Source organism: Manis pentadactyla, chromosome 3, assembly GCF_030020395.1.
Source record: "Manis pentadactyla isolate mManPen7 chromosome 3, mManPen7.hap1, whole genome shotgun sequence".
NCBI classification, from domain to species: Eukaryota; Metazoa; Chordata; class Mammalia; order Pholidota; family Manidae; genus Manis; species Manis pentadactyla.
The window spans coordinates 196,865,076-196,891,144 of record NC_080021.1 but is presented as its reverse complement, the minus strand read 5'-3'; the positions used below and the strand labels follow the sequence as shown (position 1 = coordinate 196,891,144).

Genomic DNA, 26,069 nt, shown 5'->3' with positions numbered 1-26,069 from the left:
ATGAACATTATGTTTACTAGACTCCCCCCACTTAATCATGCTTTTTACAGAGATGGCAAATTACAGTTCAGTACCCCTCTGTGGAGGTGCTGCAAGTTGAATGCGGGGCCAGCCGGTTGCAGGAAATTCCAGGCAGGAAGAACAGCATCCACCAGGGGGCACTGTGGTTCCAGGTGGTCCCTTTTGTAGGAAGTCAGCCCTCAGGGTTACTTAGAGGAATAAAGATAAGGGCCACACTGGGAGCAGAAGGCTGAGACTCAGGGCTTCTTCTCTTTGGATGTTGACCAGGGGAGCAATCAGAAAACCAAAACAGACGTGCTGAGGTGCTGTTGGAGAAGAAAGAGATTATGGGAGAAACCTGCTGCTCCCTGCACCCATGTGGCTGCAGGGCAGGGCAGAAGGCCCACCCAAGACTCATCTCCAGGTGAAGACTTATTCTTGGGCAGAGGATTAACAGGTTCAGGAGTTTGAGTGGGACAAAACTTAATTACCAAAAATGGGACTGGGCCTGTAGTTGAGAGGGCCAGAAAGGGGAGACCAGATTAGAAGCAAAGCAGAATTTTTTAGTCAGTTACACAGTTTGGAGCCTTTAAACAGAAGCGGGATCACAAAAATCCAATTTCCAAATTGCTCTTTACTGCACACAGAAGCTGGGTTGAGTGTTTAAGGAGGGGCAAGTTACATGGCACATTCCAATCAACAGAGGCTCTGATAATCTAAGTTCATTACATTTGATTTATCCTAATTCCATTTAGTATGGTTAGTCACTTTCCAGAAGGCTACTTAAGGCTTAAATATCTTTTAGGAGTTTGAAAATGTAATGTCTTGGTGACTTTTTTCCTAAGGTAAATCCAGCCACCTTAACAAAGCAAAAGCAAAATAGGTACCTCGAAAATTATTCTTACTAATTCAGGTAAAATTGTCCTGAAAATTGTATAAACTATCCAAATCATTTGTATAAAATAAGTTCTTGTGTTTTTCTCTATACTCACCTGTTAGGAAATTTAGTTTACTTCCTTGTTTTGTTTATGAAAGTCTTATTTGTATTGAAATTTGAAAGCCTAGGATTTCAAAATTCTTGTGCTTATCTCTTTGCATGCTTTGGGCATGAATTGCTCCAAGGCCACAGAATAAAATCACTTCAGAACTGTTGTGTGGCCTTTAAGATAATAGAAGGTCAACAAATTGAGTTTGAAACAATTGTGACTTTGTCTTATGGTGTTATTTTTAACAGTTTATGAACTATTAAACTCAGAAATAATAAGAAAACAGCAAATTTTGGGTGATTAATGATTATTATAAATTAGTTCAAGTTGTTAAATAATTTTTATTAGAAAAAGCATATTATTGTCTAAGTTAAATAACTGCATCGTGTTTTATATAGAAGAATAAGAAAAAAGATACCTAAGATAAGTTAATAAATAGGGTTATGATATACAAACTGTTCTATAACTTGAAAACATTTTTCAGTGGATTTTTTTTGTATCATTAATATAAAATCACATGGGCAACATTGTGGTTACTAGATTCCCTCCATTATCAAGTCCCTACCACTAACCCCATTACAGTCACTGTCCAACAACATAGTAAGATGCTATAGAGTCACTACTTGTTTTCTCTGTGCTATACTGCCTTCCCTGTGCTCCCTCCCCTATATTATGTGTGCTAATCCTAATGCCCCTTATTCTTCTTATCTCTCCCTACCCACACACCCTCCCCAGTCCCCACTCCCTTTGGTAACTGTTAGTCCATTCTTGGGTTCTGTGAGTCTGATGCTGTTTTGTTCCTTCAGTTTTTGCTATGTTTTTATGCTCCACAAATTAGTGAAATCATTTGGTACTTGTCTTTCTCCACCTGGCTTATTTCACTGAGCATAATACCCTCCAGCTCCGTTCATGTTGTTGCAAATGGTAGGATTTGTTTTCTTCTTATGGCTGAATAATATTCCACTGTGTATATGTACCACCTCTTCTTTATCTATTGATCTACAGATGGACACTTAGGTTGCTTCTGTATCTTGGCTATTGTAAATAGTGCTGCAATAAACATAGGGGTGCATATGTCTTTTTGAAACTGGGCTGCTGCATTCTTAGGGTAAATTCCTAGGAGGGAAATTCCTAGGTCAAATGGTATTTCTATTTTGAGTTTTTTGAGGAATCTCCATACTGCTTTCCACAATGGTTGAACTAGTTTACATTCCCACCAGCAGTGTAGGAGGGTTCCCCTTTCTCTGCATTCTTGCCAGCATTTGTTGTTCCTAGTCTTTTCTATGTTGGCCGTCCTAACTGGTGTGAGGTGATATCTCATTGTGGTTTTAATTTACATTTCCCTGATAATTAGCAATGTGGAGCATCTTTTCATGTGCCTGTTGGCCATCTGAATTTCTTTGGAGAATTGTCTGTTCATATCCTCTGCCCATTTTTTAATAGGGTTATTTGCTTTTGGGTGTTGAGGCATGTAAGTTCTTTATATATTTTGGATGTTAACCCCTTGTCGGATATGTCATTTACAAATATATTCTCCCATACTGTAGGATGCCTTTTTGTTCTGCTGATGGTGTCATTTGCTGTACAGAAGCTCTTCAGCATGATGTAGTCCCATTTGTTCATTTTTTATTTTGTTTCCCTTGCCTGAGGAGAAGTGTTCAGGAAAAAGTTACTCATGTTTACATTCAAGAGATTTTTGCCTATGTTTTCCTCTAAGAGTTTTATAGTTTCATGACTTATATTCAGGTCTTTGATCCATTTTGAGTTTACTTTTGTGTATGGGGTTAGACAATAATCCAGTTTCATTCTCTTGCATGTAGCTGTACAGTTTTGCCAACACCAGTTGTTGAAGAGGCTGTCATTTCCCCATTGTATATCCATGGCTCCTTTATTGTATGTTAATTGACCATATATGCTTGGGATTATATCTAGGCTCTCTAGTCTGTTCCATAGGTCTATGGGTCTGTTCTTGTGCCAGTATCAAATTGTCTTGATTACCATGGCTTTGTAGTAAAGCTAGAAGTTGGGGAGCATAATCACCCCTCTTTATTATTCCTTCTCAAGATTGCTTTGGCTATTTGGGGTCTTTTGTGGTTTCATATGAATTTTAGAACTATTTGCTCTAGTTCATTAAAGAATGCTGTTGGTATTTAGATAGGGATTGCACTGAATCTGTAGATTGTTTTAGGCAGGATGGCCATTTTGACAATATTAATTCTTCCTGTCCAGGAGCATGGGATGTGCTTCCATTTATTGGTATCTTCTTTAATGTCCCTCATGAGTAGTTTGTAGTCTTCAGAGTATAGGTTTTTCATTTCCTTGGTTAGGTTTATTCCTGGGTATTTTATTCTTTTTGATGCAATTGTGAATGAAATTGTTTTCCTGATTTCTCTTTCTGCTAGTTCATCATTAGTGTATAGGAATGCAACAGATTTCTACATATTAATTTTGTATCCTGCAACTTTGCTGAATTCAGATATGAGATCTAGTAGTTTTGGAGTGGATTCTTTAGGGCTTTTTGTGTACAATATCATGTCATCCACAAACAGGGACAGTTTTACTTCTTCCTTGCCAATCTGGATGCCTTTTATTTCTTTCTGTTGTATGATTGTCATGGCTAGGAATTGCAGAACTATGTTGAATAAAAGTGAGGAGACTGGGCATCCTTGTCTTGTTCCCTATCTTAAAGGAAAAGCTTTCAGCTTCTCGCTGTTAAGTATGGTGTTGGCTGTGGGTTTGTCATATTTGGCGTTTATTATTTTGAACTTCTTGCCCTCTGTACCCATTTTGTTGAGAGTTTTTATCATGAATGGATGGAATTTTGTCAAATGCTTTTTCAGCATCTATGGAGATGATCATGTGGCTTTTGTCCTTTTTGTTGATGTGGTGGATGATGTTGATGGATTTTCAAATGTTGTACCATCCTTGCATCCCTGAATAAATCCTACTTGATCATAATGGATGAGCTTTTGATGTATTTTTTAATTCTGTTTGCTAATATTTTGTTGAGTATTTTTACATCTATTTTCATCAGGGATATTGGTCTGTAATTTTCTTTTTTTGTGTTGTCTTTTCCTGTTTTTGGTATTAGAGTGATGCTGGCCTTATAGAATTAGTTTGGGAGTATTCACTCCTCTTCTACTTTTTGGAAAAATTTTAGGAGGATAGGTATAAGGCCTTCACTAAATGTTTGATAAAATTCAGCAGTGAAACCATCTAGTCCAGGCATTTTGTTTTTAAGTAGTTTTTTGATTTCCAATTCAATTTCCTTGCTGGTAATTGGTCTATTCAGATTTTCTGTTTCTTCCTGGATTAGCCTTGGAAGGTTGTATTTTTCTAAAAAGTTGTCCATGTTCTTCTAGGTTATCCAGTTTATTAGTATATAATTTTTCATAGTATTCTCTCATAATTCTTTGTATTTCTGTGGTATCAATGATTTTTCCTTTCTCATTTCTGATCCTGTTAATGTGTGTAGACTCTTTTTTTTTCTTGATAAGTCTGACTAGGGGTTTATCTATTTTGTTTATTTTCTCAAAGAACCAGCTCTTGCTTTCACTGATTCTTTCTAGTGTTTTATTCTTCTCAATTTTATTTATTTCAGCTCTAATCTTTATTATGTCCCTCCTTCTACTCACTTTGGGCCTCATTTGTTCTTCTTTTTCTAGTTTTATTAATTGTGAGTTTAGAATGTTCATAAGGGATTGTTCTTCTTTCCTGAGGTTGGCCTGTATTGCAGTGTACTTCCCTCTTAACACGGCCTTCACTGTGTCCCACAGATTTTGCGGTGTTGAATTATTGTTGTCATTTGTCTCCATATATTGCTTGATCTCTGTTTTCATTTGGTCATTGATCCATTGGTTATTTAGGAGCATGTTGTTAAGCCTCCATGTGTTTGTAGGCTTTTTCTTTGTGTAATTTATTTCTAGTTTCATACCTTTGTGCTCTGAGAGGCTGGTTTGTACAATTTCAATCTTTTTGAATTTACCGAGGCTTTTTTTGTGGCCTAGTATATGATCTATTCCTGAATATGTTCCATGTGCACTTGAGAAGAATGTGTATACTGCTCCTTTTGGGTTGAGTGTTCTGTAGATGTCCGTAAAGTCTATCTTTTCTAATACGTTGTTCAGTGCCTCTGTCTCCTTACTTATTTTCTGTGTGGTTGACCTGTCCTTTGGAGTGAGTAGAATGTTGAAGTCTCCTAAAGTGAATGGTTAGCATTCTATTTCCCCCTTTAATTCTGTTAGTATTTGTTTCACATATGTCAGTGATCCTGTGTTGAGTGCATTAGAATAGTTATATCCTCTTGTTTGACCCCTTCATCATTATGTAATGTCCTTTTTTCCCCTTGTTACATTCTTTGTTTTGAAGTCTATTTTGTTTGATAGAAGTACTGCAATTCCTGCTTTTTTCTCCCTATTAGTTGCATGAAATATCTTTTTCCATCCCTTTACTTTCAGTCTGTGTATGTCTTTGGGTTTGAAGTGAGTCTCTTGTAGGCAGCATATAGACGGGTCTTGTATTTTTATCCATTCAGTGACTCTTTGTCTTTTGGTTGGTGCATTCAGACCATTTACAGTTAGGGTGATTATCGATAGGTATGTACTTATTGCCATTGCAGGCTTTAGATTCATGGTTACCAAAGGTTCAAGGGTAATTCCCTTACTATCTGTCAGTCTAACTTAACTCACTTAGTATGCTATTATAAACACAACATAAAGGTTCTTTTTTTCCTTTCTTCCTTTTTCTTCCTCCTCCATTCTTTATATATTAGGTATCAAAATCTGTACTCTTTGTCTATCCCCTTCATTGACTTTGAGGGTAGTTGATTTGATTTTGCATCTGCTTAGTAATTAATTTTTCTACTTTGTTTGCTGTAGTTTTATTTTCCCTGGTGATAGATCTTTAGCCTAAGGAATACTACCATCTATAGCTGTCCCTCCAAAATGCACTGTAGTGGTGGTTTGTGGGAGGTAAATTCTCTCAGCTTTTGCTTATCTGAAAAACGTTTAATCCCTCCTTCAAATTTAAATGATAATCTTGCTGGGTAGAGCATTCTTGGTTCAAGGCCCTTCTTCTTCATTGCATTACATATATCATGCCACTCCCTTCTGGCCTGTAAGGTTTCTGTTGAGAAGTCTGATGATAGCCTGATGGGTTTTCCTTTGTACGTGACCTTATTTCTCTCTCTGGCTGCTTTTAATAGTCTGTCCTTATCCTTGATCTTTGCCATTTTAATTATTATATGTCTTGGTGTTGTCTGCCTTGGGTCCCTTGTGTTGTGAGATCTGTGCACCTCCATGGCCTGAGAGACTATCTCCTTCCCTAGATTGGGGAAGTTTTCAGAAATTACCTTCTCAAAGACACTTTCTATCCCTTTTCCTCTCTCTTTTTCTTCTGGTACCCCTATAATGCGAATATTGTTCTGTTTGGATTGGTCACACAGTTCTTTCAATATTCTTTCATTCTTAGAAATCCTTTTTATCTCTGTGCCTCAGCTTCTTTGTATTCCTCTTCTGTAATTTCTATCCTATTTACCATCTCTTCTACTACATCTAATCTGCTTTTAAATCCCTCCATTGTATGTTTCATTTCAGATATGGTATTTCTTAGTGATTGAGTCTCCATCCTAAATTATTCCCTGAGTTCTTGAATATTTTTCTGTACCTCCATGAACATGTTTATGATTTTTATTTTAAACTCTGTTTCAGGAAGATTGGTGAGTTCAGTTTCATTTGGCCCTTTTTCTGATGTTTCTGAGATTTTTGTTTGAACCAGGTTCTTTTGACATTTCATATTTGTATGTGGCACCTTTTAGTGCCCAGAAGCTCTAGCCTCTGGAGCTGCTCAGCCCCTGGAGTGATGTCGGGGTTTGCAGGGGAGCAGTGCTGGTGCCTGGGGGTAGGAAAGAGCTGTTTCCTGCTTCCCAGCTGCAGTGCCTGTCTCTACTGTCAGAACCAGTGGGCCGAGAACACAGGTGTAAGCCTCTGTGCTTTGCACCTATAGCTGTGGTAGGTGAGGCCTCCCTCCAGCTGGCCTGATGCCAGGGCAGGGACTGCTGGTTTGTGAGATGGTGCTGGCAGGCCAGGAGGCAGGTGCAGCCAACTGCATATCACAGTGGGGGCCCTCAGAGCTGAGCAGTCAGCCAGGGGGACCAAGCTCCAGAAGCTCCCGAAGGTTCCCAACCTGCTGGGCAGAGCATGCCCAGACAACCCTGTCCACCTATCCCTTCCCCCACGCAGCAAGCTCTATGCAGTCCCCGCCCCTTCAGCAGCCCTGTGGCTGCCAGGAAGCCTCTCAGACTGCCCGGCTTTCCTTTATCCCAGGGTGGCCGGATGTGGATCCCTGTCCTCTACAAACAGCTGGAATCTCAGTCTCTCCAAGTATTCTGCCTATCTTAGCTTTCCAAACCCCACCAATCTCCAGAGCACCATGCAATGTAGGTCTGTGCTCCCAAAGCAGATCTCCAGGGCTGGGTGTTCAGCAGTCCTAAGATTCCACCTCCTCCCCGCTCTGTTTCTCCTCCACCTGCTGGTGATCTGGGGTGGGGGAAGGGCTTGAGTCCTTCTGGATCAAGGCTTTGGTACCTTACCCTGTTTCGTGATGTCTGCTGTGTTCTCCAGGTGTATGCATTCTGGTGCAGGCTTCTTTCCTGTTGCTCTTTTAGGATTAGTTGTATTAACTATATTTTTGTATTATATGTGGTTTTGGGAGGATTTCTCTATCTCATCTCTCATGCCACCATCTTGAATGAAAGTTAAAACATTTTTTACAGTGCATAATTTTAAACATGTGCATAAGTAGAGAGTAGAGTATAATGAATGAACTCTCAAACTCTGTTAATCTTGTTCTGTCTATGGCTTTACAATGCTATCAGTGTAACATATCATCTCTAAATGTAGAACTTAAAAAAATAATAATATATCCTTATCACATTTAAAAAATAATCATAAAAAATTCCATAATATCATTCAATAACTGGTCATTGATCACATTTACTCAATTTGTGTGTGTGTGTGTGTATGTGTGTGTGCACGCATGCACACACATGCACCAATGCTTGGATTTAGAAAGGTAATACAATACATGGCAATAGGTTAATATTTCTTGTAAGTCTCTTTTAATCTATTGGTTCTTCAGTCATCTCACTTGGTTTTACGATTTATTAAAGATAACATTTCCTTTTTACTTACTATGTCACAGCCTTTCCCCATTATTCCTCAAGGCCTCATATCCCATTATTGAATGTTTCATAGTTTATTTCCACAATTCTTTGTTGTTAGATATTATTTCCAATATTTTCCTATTATTCAATCTATTGCAATAAACACCCTAATATGCAAATCTTTTGAGACTTGCTTGAATATGTCTTTAAGAAAAATTGATAGATACAGAATTGCTGGTTTAGAGAACCAATCTTTGTATCTCCCCTGTGCTTTTTCCAGTGATTTACTTTACTTCTAAAGTAAAGGTGTGAACTTACTTTTGAATTTGATTTAAAGTTAAACTCTCCAAAAATTGAAAATCACTGCAGTAATTGTTGAAACTATTTGTTACTATACTGGTAGGGTTCAGGATTTGGTAAATAGTGTCTCTCACTACAGAAAGGCCAGGGAGAGATTTCCAGCAAGATGACTATCCTGGTGCTCACAGTCAAAAGAGCAGGTTAAACTGGAAAGTGTTTTATGTCCTCACTGACCCACTCTTTGGCTTGGTGAGTCACTTCAGTTACAGTTGAAAATGTTACTCTTTTAAATGATGAAAAACCCTGAGCATGTAGACAGAATGCCTTGGAAAATGTGTTCATTCCTTCTTTGATGGTTATGCTCAAACTTAAGGTTACAAAGAAGTCAAGTCTCCAGAAGGGAATGTGAGTCGTTGTTATTGCCACAGGGTAAGATTGCATGACTTCCTTTGAAAGCTTTCAGGAATTCACTGTGGGGCTGGATGAAAAGGAAGGGGGTGGGGGTAAAGATAAAACAAGATCAACTATGAACTGATAATTATTAAACTAGGTGATGATGGGTACATGGTAATTTATTCTACTATTTTCCTTAAATTGGGGTATGTGTGAAAATTCATGTCCATAATCAAAATTTAGAAAGTCTCTCAGAGCAATATGGCCAATCCATGGCCATGTGTCCCTGGGTGGCTCTTTGGGGTTCCAAGAATGTTCCTTGAAGCAAGCACAAATGAATAAGATTTCACAATAAATTATTGTAATGAGCTGTTTTTAAAGTAATAACAAGTCCTTGGAGAGATTTCAAATGATATTCCATGCAAGCATGTGCCACCATTCACTTTTATTTTGTGCAATAAATGAATCATATATGAATACTTTACAAAATAAATTGTGGCCCATTGTCAAAGATACTGAAAGATTCTGCCTCATACCCTTTGTCAAGGAGACCACTCTTAAATTGCAGTCTTAAAAAAGCCCTTCTCAATCAGGAAATTCTACCTTCTGTGTAATCTGGTTTATTAAAGGTACTGAAAATGCCTATGGTGTACTGAATATGGATTTGTGAGATACATCTGATCTTTTTTTCTTTTTAAACTTTTTTAGAAGGTCAGAGATGCCCGAGGTCCTCATACTCAACATGCCATCACCTCGAGTGGCTCCAGAAAATCAGGTGTCTAAAAGTTTGATTGTGGAATTAATCCCATGTCCTGATGGAATGTATTTTGAATATAAAGAATCCTTACATTAGTTATACAGATATTTGACCTATTAGATACTGCCTCATAGTAGGCTGTGTTGAAAATGCAAAGTCAAATAATAAATCACTTAACCAACCTCACTGGTGATTCTCTGACACACAGAGAAGAGGAAAAATTTCTGTTTATGAGTCAGAAACCACTATGGCTAATTTTTTGTGTCCTCGTACTCTGACAATTAAACTACAAATTAGATCTTGATTATAAAAGACCTAATTTCACAATATAATAAAGATTTTATCCCTTCAAGGTATTCCTCATTTCACACATAAGGAAACAAAGGATGAACAGGCTTATAAACTCGAGGTTAGATTGAAATCAAAGTTTGTTCTGATTACCTAAAGTGGCAAAACCTAAAATTCATCCTGGTGACCTCCTTCATAAAATAAGAGAACATTTTATATTCTCTGTGAAAAAATGCATTATATTCTGTCTGTCATCAACAGCTACTAATGCCAAAGTACATAATATCCTGTCCATTTAGAGTTTGTCTAGAATTGAGTTATAAATACAGTGGTAAACAGAAGCTGGCGTGTGTCAGCTCATGTGAGCCTATCTACCCATTTCTTCACAGCTTCATGCTCTGTAACACCATGTGGGTGGCTTAAAATCAGAAAGGGTGGGAATATTGTCACCATAGAAACTGACAAACACTCCAACCAGGACTTTTTTTTTAATTTAGAGACCCCGTTTGCCAGTATACCACTTGTTATGCTGTAGATGCTTAATAGTCAAGGCTTTAATATTTATAGTTTCAACCTATTTCCAAGTGACAATGAAGGTTCATTATATTCTGCTGAGGCACTGATCAAGTCTGCAATCCTCCTTATGCTTCTTCGTGGTCTGGCCCTTGCTCACTTCTTAAGCTTTGTCTTATGTCATCCTTTTATTGGCTCACTGTTCTTCAGACCTATAGATGTGTTTTCATTCCTTTGAAAACTCCTTGCTCCTTCCCAACACTTGGCCTTCTCTGTGCATCAATCCACCTTCTTCTCCTAGTTAACATTCACGTGGCCTGAATTTCTACTTCCTCAGCGAAACATTTCCTGACTCAAAGTCTAGGTCAGGTATCAGAGTTAAAAGCTTTCCTCATACTAAACCTTAGCTTTGTAAAATGGATTGCAGTTTGTAACTCTGTACCAATCTGTGATTATTTGATTCAGGGCCATCTTCTTCTCTGGGCAGTGACTCCCATGGGAGGTGGGGCTATGTCTGTTTTTCCTGCAGGTGCTTTTCCTACTAACTAGTAATTTTAAGGTCTTCAAAAAAAATATGTATTTAAAAAATAATCTAAAGATTCAGAAAAATGTACAGAATAATATAATAGATACCTGTGTACTTATCAGTCAGCTTTAACAAATCTCAACATTTTGCCAAAATTGTTTCCATTTTTTAAGGAACAAAAATATTGGTATTCTAATTGAAACCTCTCAGTTCCACAGCCATCCTTTCCTCTGGAGAAAACCCTTATTGTGAGGGTAGTGTGTATTCTTCATCTCTAAGAACAAGCCAGCATTTGCATAGAAAGGTCCATCTACATGCATATTTAGAAAAGATGTAACTCATTTTTATCAGCATATACAGTGCTGGAAGTGAGCCAAAGGACCCTTACGAATGAGAATTTATGAATGGCATTCTCCTTAGAAAAAGAGTTGATGCCCTGTTTGGTTCAGGATTTACCAATATGTAGAGTAAGTCAGTCATTTTATACTCTCTCTTAAAAATCTTTTATAATTTGTTTGAAGTTGTCTAAGTTCTGACATTAAGTTGATTTTTAGACATTTTAAGGCCCATTAGCATCAGATGACAGAGGGAGTGTTGATAGTGGTGAAGAGTATGAATGGCTGGGGTGAACGTCTTTGTTACCTGTGTGACCTAGACCAGTGTGGTCCCTGAGAAGCACCACGGGCATCACTAAGCACTTGGTAGAAATGGACAATAGAATTCATGACACTAGATCTTTGTGAAGATTAAATGTTAGTTTACATTACTGAACACTTCTGCCAGTGCCACGCACTTCCCATATTTTGTCTTATTAAATCCTTAAATTCGTATATTAGCACTTCCCATATTTTGTCTTATTAAATCCTTAAATTCGTATATTAGCACTTCCCATATTTTGTCTTATTTAATCCTTAAATTCATCACAAATAAACCACATAGCAAGTACTCAGTAATTATTAGTATTATTTTCTTTTTGAGTTGTAAAGATTAAATGAGAGTATATAAATGCTTAGTACAGCATCTAATATATAGCATCTGCTTAGCAGGTATTAATTGCTTGCAATATTTGTATAGTGAGGAAACAGTATTCATATGGGTCTTTCTGGGAAGCAGGGTCTAGTCTAAAAAGACTAGACAGAAAATCTCCCAAAGGAAAAAAAAAGGCCATTATAGAAAAAATTTATAGATCACATTTCAACATTTCTTTTTCTGATTTGTCATAAGTCAGGGAAGCCAAACAAGAGCTCTTTGAACTAATTGGGAGGGCCCAGAAGGTATTAACTGCTTTCTAATAAAACTGGTAATAGCTGCCTTCTACTGGAGAGATCAAAAGCCAGAGAAATACTGCCTGCAAGGACTTTTGAAGACAGGCGACCCTCCCCCATGACAGCCTTGAAGTTTTGAGCCTAGGAAGTACCTCAGAAAGAGAGTTGGCTTTGTCTGCTAGGGAAACAAAAGAAAGAAGAGGAAGGTCCAGGTGGATGAAAAACAGTTAAAGGTTGATCATGAAAGTGTTAACTTGTATTTGGGCATTTGTATTTGTTTTAAAACCTTGCTCTGAATTGTGTCTTCTAAAATAAAAAATTCACTAGTAATTGCAGGTTCATATAAAGAATTTCCACCTATTGAAAAAAGACTGTTTTGTGGGAAAGTGGCTCTACCTTGTCTGCTGTGAATAGGAAACCAAGTGGTTGAAGCCTTTTCTATTTGTACTCTCTTCCCCAGCTAAACTGACCACTTACTCTTTTTGTGCCCAAATGCCACTGACACTCTCCTCTCAGGGTACCTGGTATGCATGGAAGTGCTTGTCTGTTTCTTGGTCCAGACCCATAATGTCCAATAACGTGAACTACATTTGTGATTTTAAGTTTTTGAAACAGATACTTTTAAAAAGTAAAAAGGAACAGGCAGAATTAATTTTAATAATATATTTTATTGAAACCAATGTATCCTGAATATTATCACTTTGATGTCTAATTAACATATAAATGAGATGAGGTATTCTCCATTTTGTGGGGGTTACTAATCCTTTGAAAGCCAGGTGCATTTTACACCTACAGCACAAAGATTTGGATTAGCCACATTCTGAGTGCTCAGTAGCCACATATGGCTGGGGGATCCTGTATTGGACAATGCTGTGCTAAAGGATGAACAATTTAAAGGCAGCATCTAATCTATCTTTGTACCCACAGGGCTTTGTGCAATAAATGCTATTCCGTAAGTAAATGTGGCATATCAAATGGTAAGATCACCTCCAGTGATCTTTGCCTTGTATAATCCCTTCTTCTTTGAGTGTGGGTGGAATATATGAATATGATGAGATATCAGTCTATTGATTATAATACATGATATGGCAAAAGGGAGATTGCCTTGGGTGGGCCCACTCTAATCAGGTGTGTCCTTTAAGAGCAGAGAGTTTTCTCTGACTGGTAGCAAAGAAAGAAATCAGAGAGAAACATTCCTGCTGGCCTGGAAGAGAGCATACAGCTATGTAGTGAATTTCCAGTGGAAAGGAGCAGCCTGTAGAAGCTGAGACAGGTCCCCAGTCAACAAACTAGCAAGAAAACAGGGACCTCAGTTCTACAACCATGAACTGAATTGTACCAGCATCTACTGAGCTCGTAAGAGAGCCCTGGGCCCCAGATGAGAACCGCAGCTGACACTTTGATTTCAGCATTGTGAGACCCTGTGAAGAGAAGCCAGCCCTGCAGTGCCCAGATTTCAGACCTTCAGAACTGTGCACTAATACAGGCATGTTGTTTTAAGCTGCTAAATTTGTTACACTGCAATAGAAAACTAACACAGTAAATAAATGTCATAATTTTGCAACCATCATCCAGCTGATGGCAATGTCTCTAAACTTTAGGCAGAGTTCCTAAATGGAAATAGTGACGTTTGACCATTAGACTTGAAAATCAAACCCCTATCATGATGACAACATGTTTATCTTAACCATGACAGGGGATCAGCAGTCTGGGGTGTTTGAGTTGTTCTCTCTTTCCTGGTGCCCATTGTGTTAGACAGAAGAGCTAAGTGAGGGGCAAATAAAAAGAACAAAATCTCTGAAAATAAGTTTGATATACTCATCTTGTAAATGAGTAACTACTGATTAAACAGAAACAAATATGAAAAAATATTAGTGATGATGATAAGGATAGCTCACATTTGTTGGGTCTGTCCTCTGTGCCAGGCATCTCACCCACTGCTTCACTCTGTCCTCACCACAGCCCTCCATGGATGTGGAAACTAGGCTTAGGATGTAGGGGGAGATTTAGCTGCATAACCAGGCACTATAGGTGATTAGGAAGGAAGCGGAAGAGGAGGTATTTTTGGATGAAGCACTCTCCAGAGCAGATTAGTTTGACTCCCAGATGCAGCTCTTTCACTGGGAATGACCAAGAGCTCTTTTCCTTTTTGTTAAAAGGTTTTCTTTATGCCCCTTTCCTCTAACAAGATGCATTTCCTGAGCGGTCCTCAACCTTTGCATTCAGTCTCTCCTTTGGACAAGTCATTGAATCCTATGACTCCCAGTAATATCTCTGGTCCTGGCTCTGAAAGGTGTGTCTTGAACCCTGTTGTTCTGGAATGCTGGGTTCCAGCCCTCCAGTGACATTTCTCCTTGGATGTCTCACTGTGCTCTCAAGTTCAGCTGGTTCAAAGTGAAGTTTATCATTACATCCTGAAAACCAGCTCTTCTTGCCAATACTCTAACCCTGCCAACAAATTTCATAATCACTGGCCAGTCCACAAGGTCTCAAACCCCAAAGACTGTTCAACCCTTTCTCATCTCCATTCCCTTTATCCAATCAACTGCTAAAATTATCTTTCCAGAATACTTACTTCACCATTCTTTCCACATTCTTCAATCTCCTGGGCCCTTTAGTCCATTGACCTTCTCCACTTCCTTCCTTATGCAGCTTTGATTCCACAGTGCATCAATCAGTCACTCTTGCCAGAGCCCAAATCCCCTTGCTGCTCTATTTTTCATCATTCCTATTGACATAACTTGAACCCAACCATCTTCTTTCATTTCAATTGGGAGTCTGAGCTGTACTGAAAAAACTGCACAGAGAGCAGATAAAGTTAAGATAGAACCCCATGTTTCAGCTTCCCCTGAGGCCCCGAGACAGAGGATGCCAAGTGCTATGACATTCCAAAGCATATTATTGGCCCACCTCTCCATGACTTCTAAAGAACGTGGATGAAAACAGGTTTTGTGATTCTTATCTTTCACTTACTTTGAGCTGTGAATTCTTCCTAACACTCCTTCCCTCCTTACCCCTAAGCCATGTGGGAGCTTCGTAGGCATCTTTTGTAAATTATCTTTTGAAGCTTAGGGGACACAGCAACCGTTAGACCCATGCCTAGAGAACAAAGTCTTTAAAAAGAGGCTGGCTGAGGTGAACTGCATCAGCACAGCAGAAGGCTGCATTTAGGAAACAGCCACATTCTGGCCGATGCCAGTCCAAAGCTACATTTTTTTAGGGACCAGATGTGAAACCCATAGTAGGAATGTGAGTCTGGATTAAAAAGGAAACCTGACCCAGAATGCTTCCTGCTATCAGTGAGGTGTCCCTGGCAAAAAGGAGTTGGAGATTCCACTAGACAGAGAAGCAGAGGGGGATTGTAGGTGGCTGGTTAGAGAAGAGGCACTGCCTGAGACAAACGAATTCCAGTTACAAGGGTCCAGCCAGGGAGCGTCTATGAGGAGGCCACAGATGCTCAAGTGAGAGAATAAATGTCAGCTTGGAACATCAGCTAGAGCCAGGAAGCTACACCAGCTTTTCTGTGCCAATCACATAAGGCCTTCCCTCACCTTACATTCCTGCTGTCTCTGCTCCCGTCCTGGTGGACCCATTGGTCACTGGTTGGGCATGCAGTAGGGATCAGGGGGATGCAGCACTAATGGGGAAATAGGGATGAGCACCCCATTCCCCACTGCAGCTCTTCGGCTTGAAGTATTTCCAAGCGTATGGTGAAGTTTGGAGTTCTATTATGTTAGTTTGGGGAATATTTATTTATAAACTGAGGCTGTGGTTTGTGAATGAAGTGACCAGAGGACATTTTATTATTTGAGATGATCATAGAGTCAGAAGACCCTCCTAATATTTCATCTGAAGGATAGGGAAGAATAGGCCCCAAAGAGAAGATTCAAATGGGCAGTAGGGGGTGAAGAAAAAAACTGTTTTCTCTGCATCCTAGGAGTTCAGCATGCTCAGTGAGATCATTCAGTTAATATCACTGAAGAATCTCAATCCACTGCCAGGTCTCAACCTTCAAGACATGACAATGTAACATTTTTTCTGTGGACAGCTCTCCTATTTTCTGCAAAGGTACCTTGAGCCTCTCTACTTTCCTTGATCCCTGAACTTCTCACTGACCCCTTACTCCCAGGTGTCATGCCTTCATCTTCACAGAGAAAGTTAAATCCTTCAGATGGAAGGAAATTCTCTCCATTTCTTCTGTATCACCAAATGGAGCTTAGAACTGTTCTTACAATATTAATTGTTAATTAACATATATAGTGTAAGTATGTAAAGGATGGTTCCACTATTTGACAGTAGTATATTCTCTTAAACAGGCAGACTATTTCCTCTGTAGTCTTATTTTCAATATTGGTTTGCTTATCATCTCATTTTCATATGATGTAAAAATAAACTTTTAACCCTCAATTTGAAATTTGGAAACTTTTTCTGTTCATATTAAAATCTATGAAAGGATCTAAAGTCAAGTTTTAATTTATATGTATAGCATTCTGTAAAATACATTCACAAGATTATCATTTGTATGGTAAGTATTTCATAATATTTGAAATAGGAGATTTCATGTCTTTGCCATTACCCTCAGAGAGCCTTTTTAGTCTCACTTCTCTTATTCCATCTAATTACAATTTCATTTTAAAAGCAGTCGGGAGCATATATATTCCAAGCATTTAAAAATGTTACATTTAATGTACATAATGAGTTTTTAATACAAACTAACAAAAATAATTGAAAAACTGAGTTGCTAATGGAAGCATGCCTCTTTTAATTTACATTGTCTAAAATAATTCTAAGTTCATTATAGAAAATTTTGAAAATCGCCCAACAGTATAAAGAATAAAATAAAAATCAGCTGTAGTCACACCAGTACTCCCACATCCATTCTTGTGATCTTCCAGTCTTTCTGTTTTTTAAACTTGGCATAATAATGCACATGTATTTTAAAATCCTGCTGTTTTCCCACTGAACATTATATTGAGGTCATTATTTTTCTTATGCTATTTAATACTTTCCAACAATCTAGTTTTGGAGACTGAATTGTGTTCCATTATATTACAATCTGTTATATTTATTATAATGCATATTGTACATAATATCATAATATATAATCTGGTCCTGTTATAATTTATTTAACAATTCCCGTATATTTATTTTTAGAAATAGAAAAATCTAGTATATTTTTGGCTTCTGGCATGTATTCAGTTTGGTATTTTCATCCTACCATCAATAACCTTAACTTAAAAATTTTGCCAAATTACAAACTTCTAGTCTGTAAACAATTGCAGTCCTAATTTAAATTCAGCAAAAATAAAAAGGTTGCCAAACTCTTTCATTTTCTGAAATTGCTGTGTCTCCACTCATGTCTTTCTTTTCTCATTTTCCTTTACTTCCTAATCCCTTGTAACCCAGCTTTTCTCCCTAATGAATTTTTTTTACTTCTTTTGTTTCTTCAGCATGGAGTTTGTTTTCATTGGATGTTTCCTTCTAAACGCTTACTGTAGAAAACATCAGATATTACACAAAGGCTTGTAGGCCATACATTTGCCTACATATCATCCATCTACCTGCCTGTCGAGGTTGAACTGTCTAGTGAGAGATTCACATTTATCAAGTTCATCACACTGATGTATAAAATCAGAATGCTGGTTTTTAAATTTATCCAATAAGCAGTGGATTTATCATGTGGTCTGAAATGCTAATATGACTACCATTCTCTTAAGGAAGCTAGATCTTCAAGACAAGCCAAATCATAAGCAGAAGTTTGCTTAATAAGAATCAAATTGGAGCAAATGGTTTGGAATCAGGCATTCAGACTGTTCAATAATTAAAGTTGATGTGGGGTTAGGGTTAGGGTTGTTGAGGGACATAAATTACGACTCTGTGAAATACATCAGGGAACTGAGTGCCATCTTGAAGTACCCAACTTGAGACAGCCAGCTGGCCTTGGGAAATCCCCTGCTTTCCTCTGCCTGGGACATTCTACTAGAAACTTCTGCATTGATAACTTGCTTCTTCCTTCACTCTGTCTTCTTCCTCCTGACCACCCATGACTCCTGCTTTCTTGGTCCTCTTACATCTAATTGCTTTTTCTGTCTTCTTTCCATGCTGGACTCTTAAGTGCTTGCATCTCTGGGGTAACATGTTTATACAAATTTTGTCCTGGGTTTTGGGTAGTCATTGGTGTGGCTCCTGCTGTCAGCACCCCTCCCTTTCCAGATGCATGGTTGGATGACGTTCTGTCTTCCTTGTTGGGTGGGCTATGTGATGAGTTCTGGTCTTTGAATAATGAGCAGGAGCAATGTTTATCACTTCTGAGCTAGAGCATTTAGTTATGGCTTCAACTTTATCCTCCAATCAAACGAGTTCTAAATCTACTGAACTAAACTTAATTGATCCCCTGAGCTCAGATCCTAGTTTTCTAGTTACCTTGCAATCAGTTTTCCTGTTTTCAAACCTACTCAGCATTTCTGCCTTTGGAGAAAGCTGTCCCCCTCAATTCCTGAGACTGGGGATTCTGGGCATGAACTGGTTTGCTTCTGGCTGACTTGTCCTCTTAAGTTTCCTTTCCTTTCTATCCTTGGGTTTCCATTCCCAAAATACTATGGGTCTACAATATTTATAATCTATATATTATAGATTTAGATAATCTATAATCTGCTGTCCTCTTTTCTTCTTTGGTCTTGTGGGTTCATGTTTCATTCTTTTAATTTTAACAGTCATTCCAGAGGGGTTTGGGAAGGGAAAGCCAAGTTTGCATGCATAATCTTTCTTGTTTACTGTAAGTCTATTCACTTATTCTTTCCTCTTGTGATTGTTATGTCTCTCAGAACACTCCAGAATATGTCTTAAACCCAGTAGGCATGTGATACAAATCAAAGCAGTTATAATATGATAAAGTGGCTTCCTGGCCTTAGGGGAAAGAAAGCAGGGATTAGAATTACACTGCATGAAGATTTCTGAAAACAGCAGATAATGCAATGTTTATCCAAATTTCTTGTCCTTATTCATTTAAAACCTAGTGAGCACCACACTCGGATTTAGGTGCTGGGATGTGGATGAAATACGTAGTAATCTTAGAGCCTCTCCTGGTGAGTTTCTTTTGTGTTTCTTCACGTGACACTTGGTAGTTCAGTCACTAATGTCATTTGATCTTTTGCTATAGGCTGGAGTGGCAGAGAGGAGTAACTGTCTTTTTGTAGTGAGAAAACAGCTGTGCCATCATTGCCTTGGCCAGGAGAGAGAGGAAAAATTGTCTGGGGTTCCTGTTTGTCACTGGCAAGAACAGTGAGATGCTGGGCAACGCTGATTATTCCAGAGGTGCAGACTCTTCTGTCAGTTTCCAAGAAGTGGCTTAGCTTTATCCACATAGATCCTGATGGACGATTTGATATTCTTGTTTTGACTAGCCAAAGCTTGGCCTTTTCATAGAATATTTCTTGATGCCAACAGATAGTTTCCAGAGAGGAACTTGGAATTAAGTTGAGCTCTGATTTTGGGTGATTCTTTTTCATGCCTAGCTACCCAAACAAAGAGAGGGAGCCAGAAGCCAAATCTACAAGTGAGCACACACAGTGGGCTTGGTGCTTGGGAACGCATGGGGCTCTGCCCGATTCAATTGCTGCCACAGCGGCAGCAGGCAGTTTCTCTCCACCTCCCCAGCTTGTGTTTTGGCAGCTCTCCCTTCCCTACCCCACCCACCCCCTTCGTCTTGTCCTCACAACCATTTGCACTGTTGTTTGGAAGGAGCCCAGCTCCCACAGATTGGCGATGCTGTAATTGGTATTTTACTTACCTCTGCCTCTTTTCTCTCTGTATTTGATCATGCTGATAATGACAGCTTATTTTCTCTCCCTTTACCACTGGGAAACAAAAAGAAACTCTTAAAAGAGTTGTGGAGTTATACTTGAGTTTTCTGATGTACTGCTATGGGAAATAAAATTTGTATTTAAAATGTTTTCCCTACTTCAATTCCCCTCTTCTTCCCTACTCCCCTAAACAGTCAACACTGATGGGAAACATTAATGTTGAGAACTGATTTTCCCCTCAGAAGGTGTTGTGACTACAGTGACAACATCCTTGAGAGATGACTTGTCAAAACGCTGATGTTCTCCTTAAGACCTTCACCATTGTCATTATAATTGGTGTCTCCATTTATTTATGTGCATTTCATTTCAAGTGATATTTCTTAGGGTAATATTCACAAGGGTTTAGGATTCTTGGAATGAAAAATGTTGCATCAATTGAAATGCTTATCCCCTGGCAATAGGTAATCTCCATTGCATATACCACCTGTTTATAACAGTTCACACTTGCACAGTGTAAGAATTTTCATGTACATTGTTTCATGTAATGGCCTGATAACACTGTGAAGAACATAGCAGGGATGGCCTGGCCCCAGGAATCATCCCACCTTGCCACACCACCAGGCATGTGTGCTTCTGTACCTGGTGTACTGCTGACTTTTGTCATGCAGCTCTGTTGACACTACGTCCCGGGTGGTTCAGTCTTAGAGAAGAGTCAGATTTAGAGGCCAAAATAAGCACAAAATAATTATAGAAGAATTCTTTTATTTTCTTATGTCCCCTAAGGAGAAAAACTGGGCAGGTAATTAATTACAGGATCTCTTTGGCAGGCTGAGGGAGAGGGGGAAAACTAGAGATACTGCAAAATTAATAAAATTGATTCTATCACAACTATATAAACATTCCAGCCAAGGATACATATAATTAGTGCATGAGTTAGTAATACAAGTTGAGGGTATCATGTGCTTTACCAGATTAGGATGCGACTTCTTGTGAGTGGCAATAATGTACTGTTGAGCCAGTGGCAATGATAAAAAAAGCTATTTGTTTGCTGGGACATATGCAGCCTTTCAGCTGAGATTTTATAAGAGCATTTCAAAGCAGTAGACAGTTCCTCTAGAAGAGCATCCTTCTATAAGAGAAGACCAAGCAATACTGTAATAATTGTGAGTGTGATTTGATTCCTTCAAAGGTCTTGCATAGAAGTCTAGTTCTCAAAGGAATGCCTTACATGCAAAACTGGTAATAAACACAGCTGTAGATGGCCATATAACACTGTGGAAGAAACCCGAGGTTTTGAGAAGAGCACAGGCCTTGGACAAGCTAGAACTGAGCTTGACTCCTATACTCTCCATGCACTGGTTATGTAACCTAGGGCAGACCTTGATTTCTGTGAGCATCAGTTTCTCCATGTGAGTATCCATGGATGAAAAATGCCTCCTTTCCAAAATAGTTGTGAGGATCAGTGGGATAAAATGTGCAGCATGCTTAGCATGTAGTAACAAACAGCTCCACAAATGGTGGCCATTTTTACTGCAGCTTCATGTTACTCCCCTTCTCCATGGAGCCTAAACCCTTAGGGTTAGAAACTCAGTTTAGCTCTTTTCTGTTCCCTTGAAGCCCCAAGTTACAAAGACTCAGAAAAGCTTTAATTTGTGGCAGCTAGTCTTTATTCATCACAGACTTGCTTCCAACTCACATCCTGACTGATAAACTGGTTCTACTGGTCAAGTTTTAGGAAGAACTATTTGAAAAGCATTGTTTTGGCTGACCACATGACAGCTGACACTTGGTCCCAAATCTGGTTTGTGTGAATGGTAATACATAGGAATCTACTCTTCATTTCTCATCCAACAAAGCAAAAAGGATTATAGCTTTATTTTTTACACTTTGTAAATCACTTCAGTGTCTTTCACTCATGAGTTCTGGAATCTTATTTAAGGAATGTGGGGGCAGCGGGTTCACTTCCTGGAATCTGAAGTGAGAGTCAAACTTACCCTGCATCCCTTACTCTTCTTTCAGTTAGACTCCCCCCGGGATCCCTGGGGAGAAGGGATTGATCTCTAGAGGTGTCAACTAGCCAACCTCCTTCTGCACACCAGGCATCTCACATAAATAGACTCAGAAGAAGGAGCTACCACAGACTTGAGAGTGAGCCAATATGTCGTTTAAAAAGTTCTTGTTTGGAAACAGAAATCTGAACAAATCAGCTCAGACAAAACAGGGAATTTATTGGCTCACGTGAGATGGAAATACAGGAATGCTGCGGGCTTCAGACGCCAGGTTATCAACCCCAGTGGAAAAGAGGTACTCTGATTCCCCTGGCAGAAGAGTTCTAGGGAGGACTTAGACTTGCATTGCTGGACTAGCCAAAGAAAACTGCACTACTGCATGTCACTTTGTTTACTGCAAAGAGCATGTGGTAACTGATGTTACTTGTACTCTGTTTTCTAGTTTTCTTCTCCCTCCTTTTTTGTGGTCTGGATGTAGATCCTTAAATCTCCTTAAACATATTATGTGTTTTTTATTTCTATGTCACTAATCATGGCTCCCCTTACATCACAGGCCCATCTTTGAACCATTCACTGTGGGCAAAGAGAGGAGCACACTGGTTAGCCTGGGTCACATGACTGCTCTCCAGTTGGGAGGAGGTACATTATCATTCACAGTTCTACCAGGATCATGTAAACTAGGGAGGATGCAGGCTGTAGACAAACAACATACATCTACTGTACCTATTCCTGTGTTGTATCTTTCTGTTGAGAAATGTCTTGTTGACTAAACTCATTCCTTCTGGCTGCAGTTCAATCCCTTTCCTCTTCTGCCAGCCAGTCAGAATCTTTTCATGATTTTCCCTTAATAAAAGGCAACAGTTAAACCCTTGAAGGTTCTTGAGATGTTTCATTATTTTGTAACTTTTACAAATTAAACAATGAGAAAAACAATCCCCATTACTACTAAGTTTTCCTAGGCAAAATTTCTAAATCTCTTGTTATCTTCATAGATCTGATAGAAAGTGTTTTTTCTTTCTTGTCTTTTTCTAGTGCAGGATTCCAAATGGAGCTAATGTGAAGGATATAGCATAGGGTATTGGTAAAAGAATATGAATTTCTGGGACAACTGTTGTGTGTTTAAATCCCACATCAACCACTAGACCAGCAGTAGTTAGGGAAATGCAAATAAAAATGCTATTTTTTTTCATTTACCATATTGGCAAAAAAATTAAAATATTATTGAAATACACACCTGTTTTATTCCCTCCCTGTGTCAGTTCCTTCTGTTCCGTGGCAACAATACCACATATATTTTGCATTAAGCCCTAACTGAATCTACATCTGCTCTTGGACTGCTCAGTTATATGAGCCAATAAATTCCCTTTTAGTTTAAACCCCTTTGGGTCAGTTATCTATTATTTGAAGCTGAATTGCAGTTCACATAATTGATCATTTTCCTTTCTTGTGAATGTATGAGGAAATATCAGCCAGGCACCTGGGAGCAGATTGTATCAGACCCTTTCCTGCAACACCGGTTGCAGCAGTAGGGACACCACTTTTTCCAAGAAGCTGCCTGTGTTAAGTCTTTTGTAGAGACTGTGAAAGACACCACATTGAAGGCTGTCTGATGAACGAGACTTAATGGAGGGAAAGGTCCTGTCCTGGAACTTCTCCAATGTTGTGCTGTGAGATGGCTGTAGAAACCGCCTGAGGCGTGAGCAACCTGAATGGGCAGGGGAGTTAAAAGTCCAATGGGGAATCCCTTTTCTCTTGGGGAATGATAGCTGGTGGTTAAGTGAGGCATATCTATATAGGCTTCTGAGAAGGTCTGGGTGGTTAAAGCCCTAGTAACACAGCAGTGACCAAGTTGAAAATACACTCTTGCATTGCTGTTCCCTCTTGGCCTCACTTTCCTGGATCATTTCCCAAATAAATTACTTGCACGTAAGCCCCTTGTCTCAGGCTCTATTTTTGAGGGAGAATCTAGAAGCACCTCAAGTCTAATGAGATTCCTAAATTTAATCCAAGTTTCCTCAAGTCTTACCTACATAAGTAGGTACAGCGGGGCTCAGTGTGGGTAATGACCAAAACTTTTGGCTCTTGTCCCCAAGTGCGTAAGTCTGCAAACTCATCTCAAATTCTTGGTTTACACAGTCAATGCCCGCCAACTGAAAAGCTCCCCAGTGGTCATGCCTCAGTACTGTCACTGATAACAGGGCCTTGGGTAACAATGGCGGTCTGTGCTCTCCAAGTGATACCCAAGATGCAGACCCCAGCTCTCTAGCCCCGAAGTGGATTTGCATTCCCTTGAATCTTCCTTGTGTTGGATCCATATAGTGGTGAAGGGAAGATCCCTCTCCCTTTCTGGGTTGCACTTAATTTCCCAGGTCCAATGCACTGGGAGCAATATCCTCATGTCTCCTTTTGATTCTGCCTGAGGCCCAGAGAGATCAGACCTAGTTCATGGGCTCAGCCAGGAAGCAAGATAGAAGGCAAATTTCAAACCTTTCATTTCATCTTCATCTCTCTTGGATACTTTTCAAACCTTCTTCACTAGCTTCCTTCCAAATAGCTCCATAATTCACAAATCCCCTTCCTCAGCAGATTAAATTACAGTCCAGCCCTTACTTTGACTATTCAGGAGGATCTAAAACTCAGCAGTAGATATATCTTAGGCTCAAATTGTTCTGATACATTTCCTCCTACACTATTATCCTGAGGAAGTAAACTTCTTAACTACAGCGCCAATGTTTAAATAGTGTGGAACATCAGCAAAATCCTTCTTCTTATATATTGTGATTCCAAATGTGATTTATGGATTTCCAGCCTCACCAGTATCTGATTACCAAATAAGGCCATACTTCCTTCTATTATTTAAAGTAAAATGACCTTAAGACCCCATCCTTTGAAGACCTTTCCTTCCTCTGCTGAGTTTTCCTCACCAACTAAATTCTAGGAGTCAAAGAGAACACTCGCATCTCTACATATCTGTTCTTCTGGTCATGTTTATCATCCATTCGACCCTAACGTGACCTGCTTCTCCAGAATCCCTTGTACTCTTCATAGATTTGCAAGGGTGGAAGGAACCTACGCACTGGATTTAATCAATTTGTTAATCACAACTCTTAGGCCTTTTTTTTTTAAAGATAATACTAGTTAGTCACCCAAAGATGTTTGAGGTGGGTGAGAGTTTACCACTCCCACATAACCTCACAGCCATGTTACAGTGAAACCAACACACAGATCAAATGTCTGCACACAAGCAGACATTTGCTAAACACATTTACTAGCAAGCAGGCACAAAAAATTTCATGCTATCTATTCTGGAAGCTTGATGAAGTCACAGCCTCTCTCTGGCCTTTTGGATGGTCTGATGAACACCTTGCATGAACTGTTCACTAGAGACAAAAGCCAGCATTGCAGAGGCAGGATTCTGTCACCCTTTCAGTCAATATCAGACAGCACACATATTCCACATCTATGGCCATACCCTGGTGATGCATACAGAGCCTCTACAACCATGTCTCCTGACAGCTGATAGGTTTCTGGGCTGTTTGAATCCTGATGCCATCCATTAGTGTGTGAGGATAGAGATGTTTTATCCAGTCGACGTAGTAAGAATACTTTTTTTTAATTCTTAGAAATATCTTTATTACAACTGTTCTTTTTAAAAAAAAACTTTTTCATTGAAATATATTTGATGAAAAATACTTTTAATTTCACTAATAAGAGCCCGTTTCTGACATTTGTAATATTGATCAACAGGATGGGATTTTCCACAATAAAAACCCATTTTTGGCATTCTATCTGCAAATTAGCAAAGCTTTGGTTATTTAGTGATATACAGATAGAAGAAGTATCAATAGATGGACTCCAGATGAGAATGCCAGCTGACCATCCCAGCTGCCTCTAGAGTTAAAGCTGAAACTAACTGTATCTCAGTGTCTATGTGGAAGTGTTTTAAAATGAATTACTGTTATCTTTCTAGGTCCCTGAACTTCAAAATCTAAGACCCCAAATCTCCTGGATTCCACAGATTGATCACTGGACCCAGATAGAGCAATCACAACAGTTGGATATTTTTCA

At 39.0% G+C, this 26,069-nt stretch overlaps 1 long non-coding RNA gene across 1 annotated transcript in view; it reads left to right on the top strand.

The window, feature by feature from the left end:
* The window catches only part of LOC118921507 (uncharacterized), a 63,350-nt gene extending 40,283 nt beyond the window's left edge, over positions 1-23,067 (top strand). The window contains exon 3 of the long non-coding RNA XR_008996583.1: positions 22,012-23,067. This is a non-coding gene — a long non-coding RNA (uncharacterized LOC118921507). The remainder of the gene's footprint in view (positions 1-22,011) is intronic.
* The last annotated feature ends 3,002 nt before the right edge of the window (positions 23,068-26,069 follow it).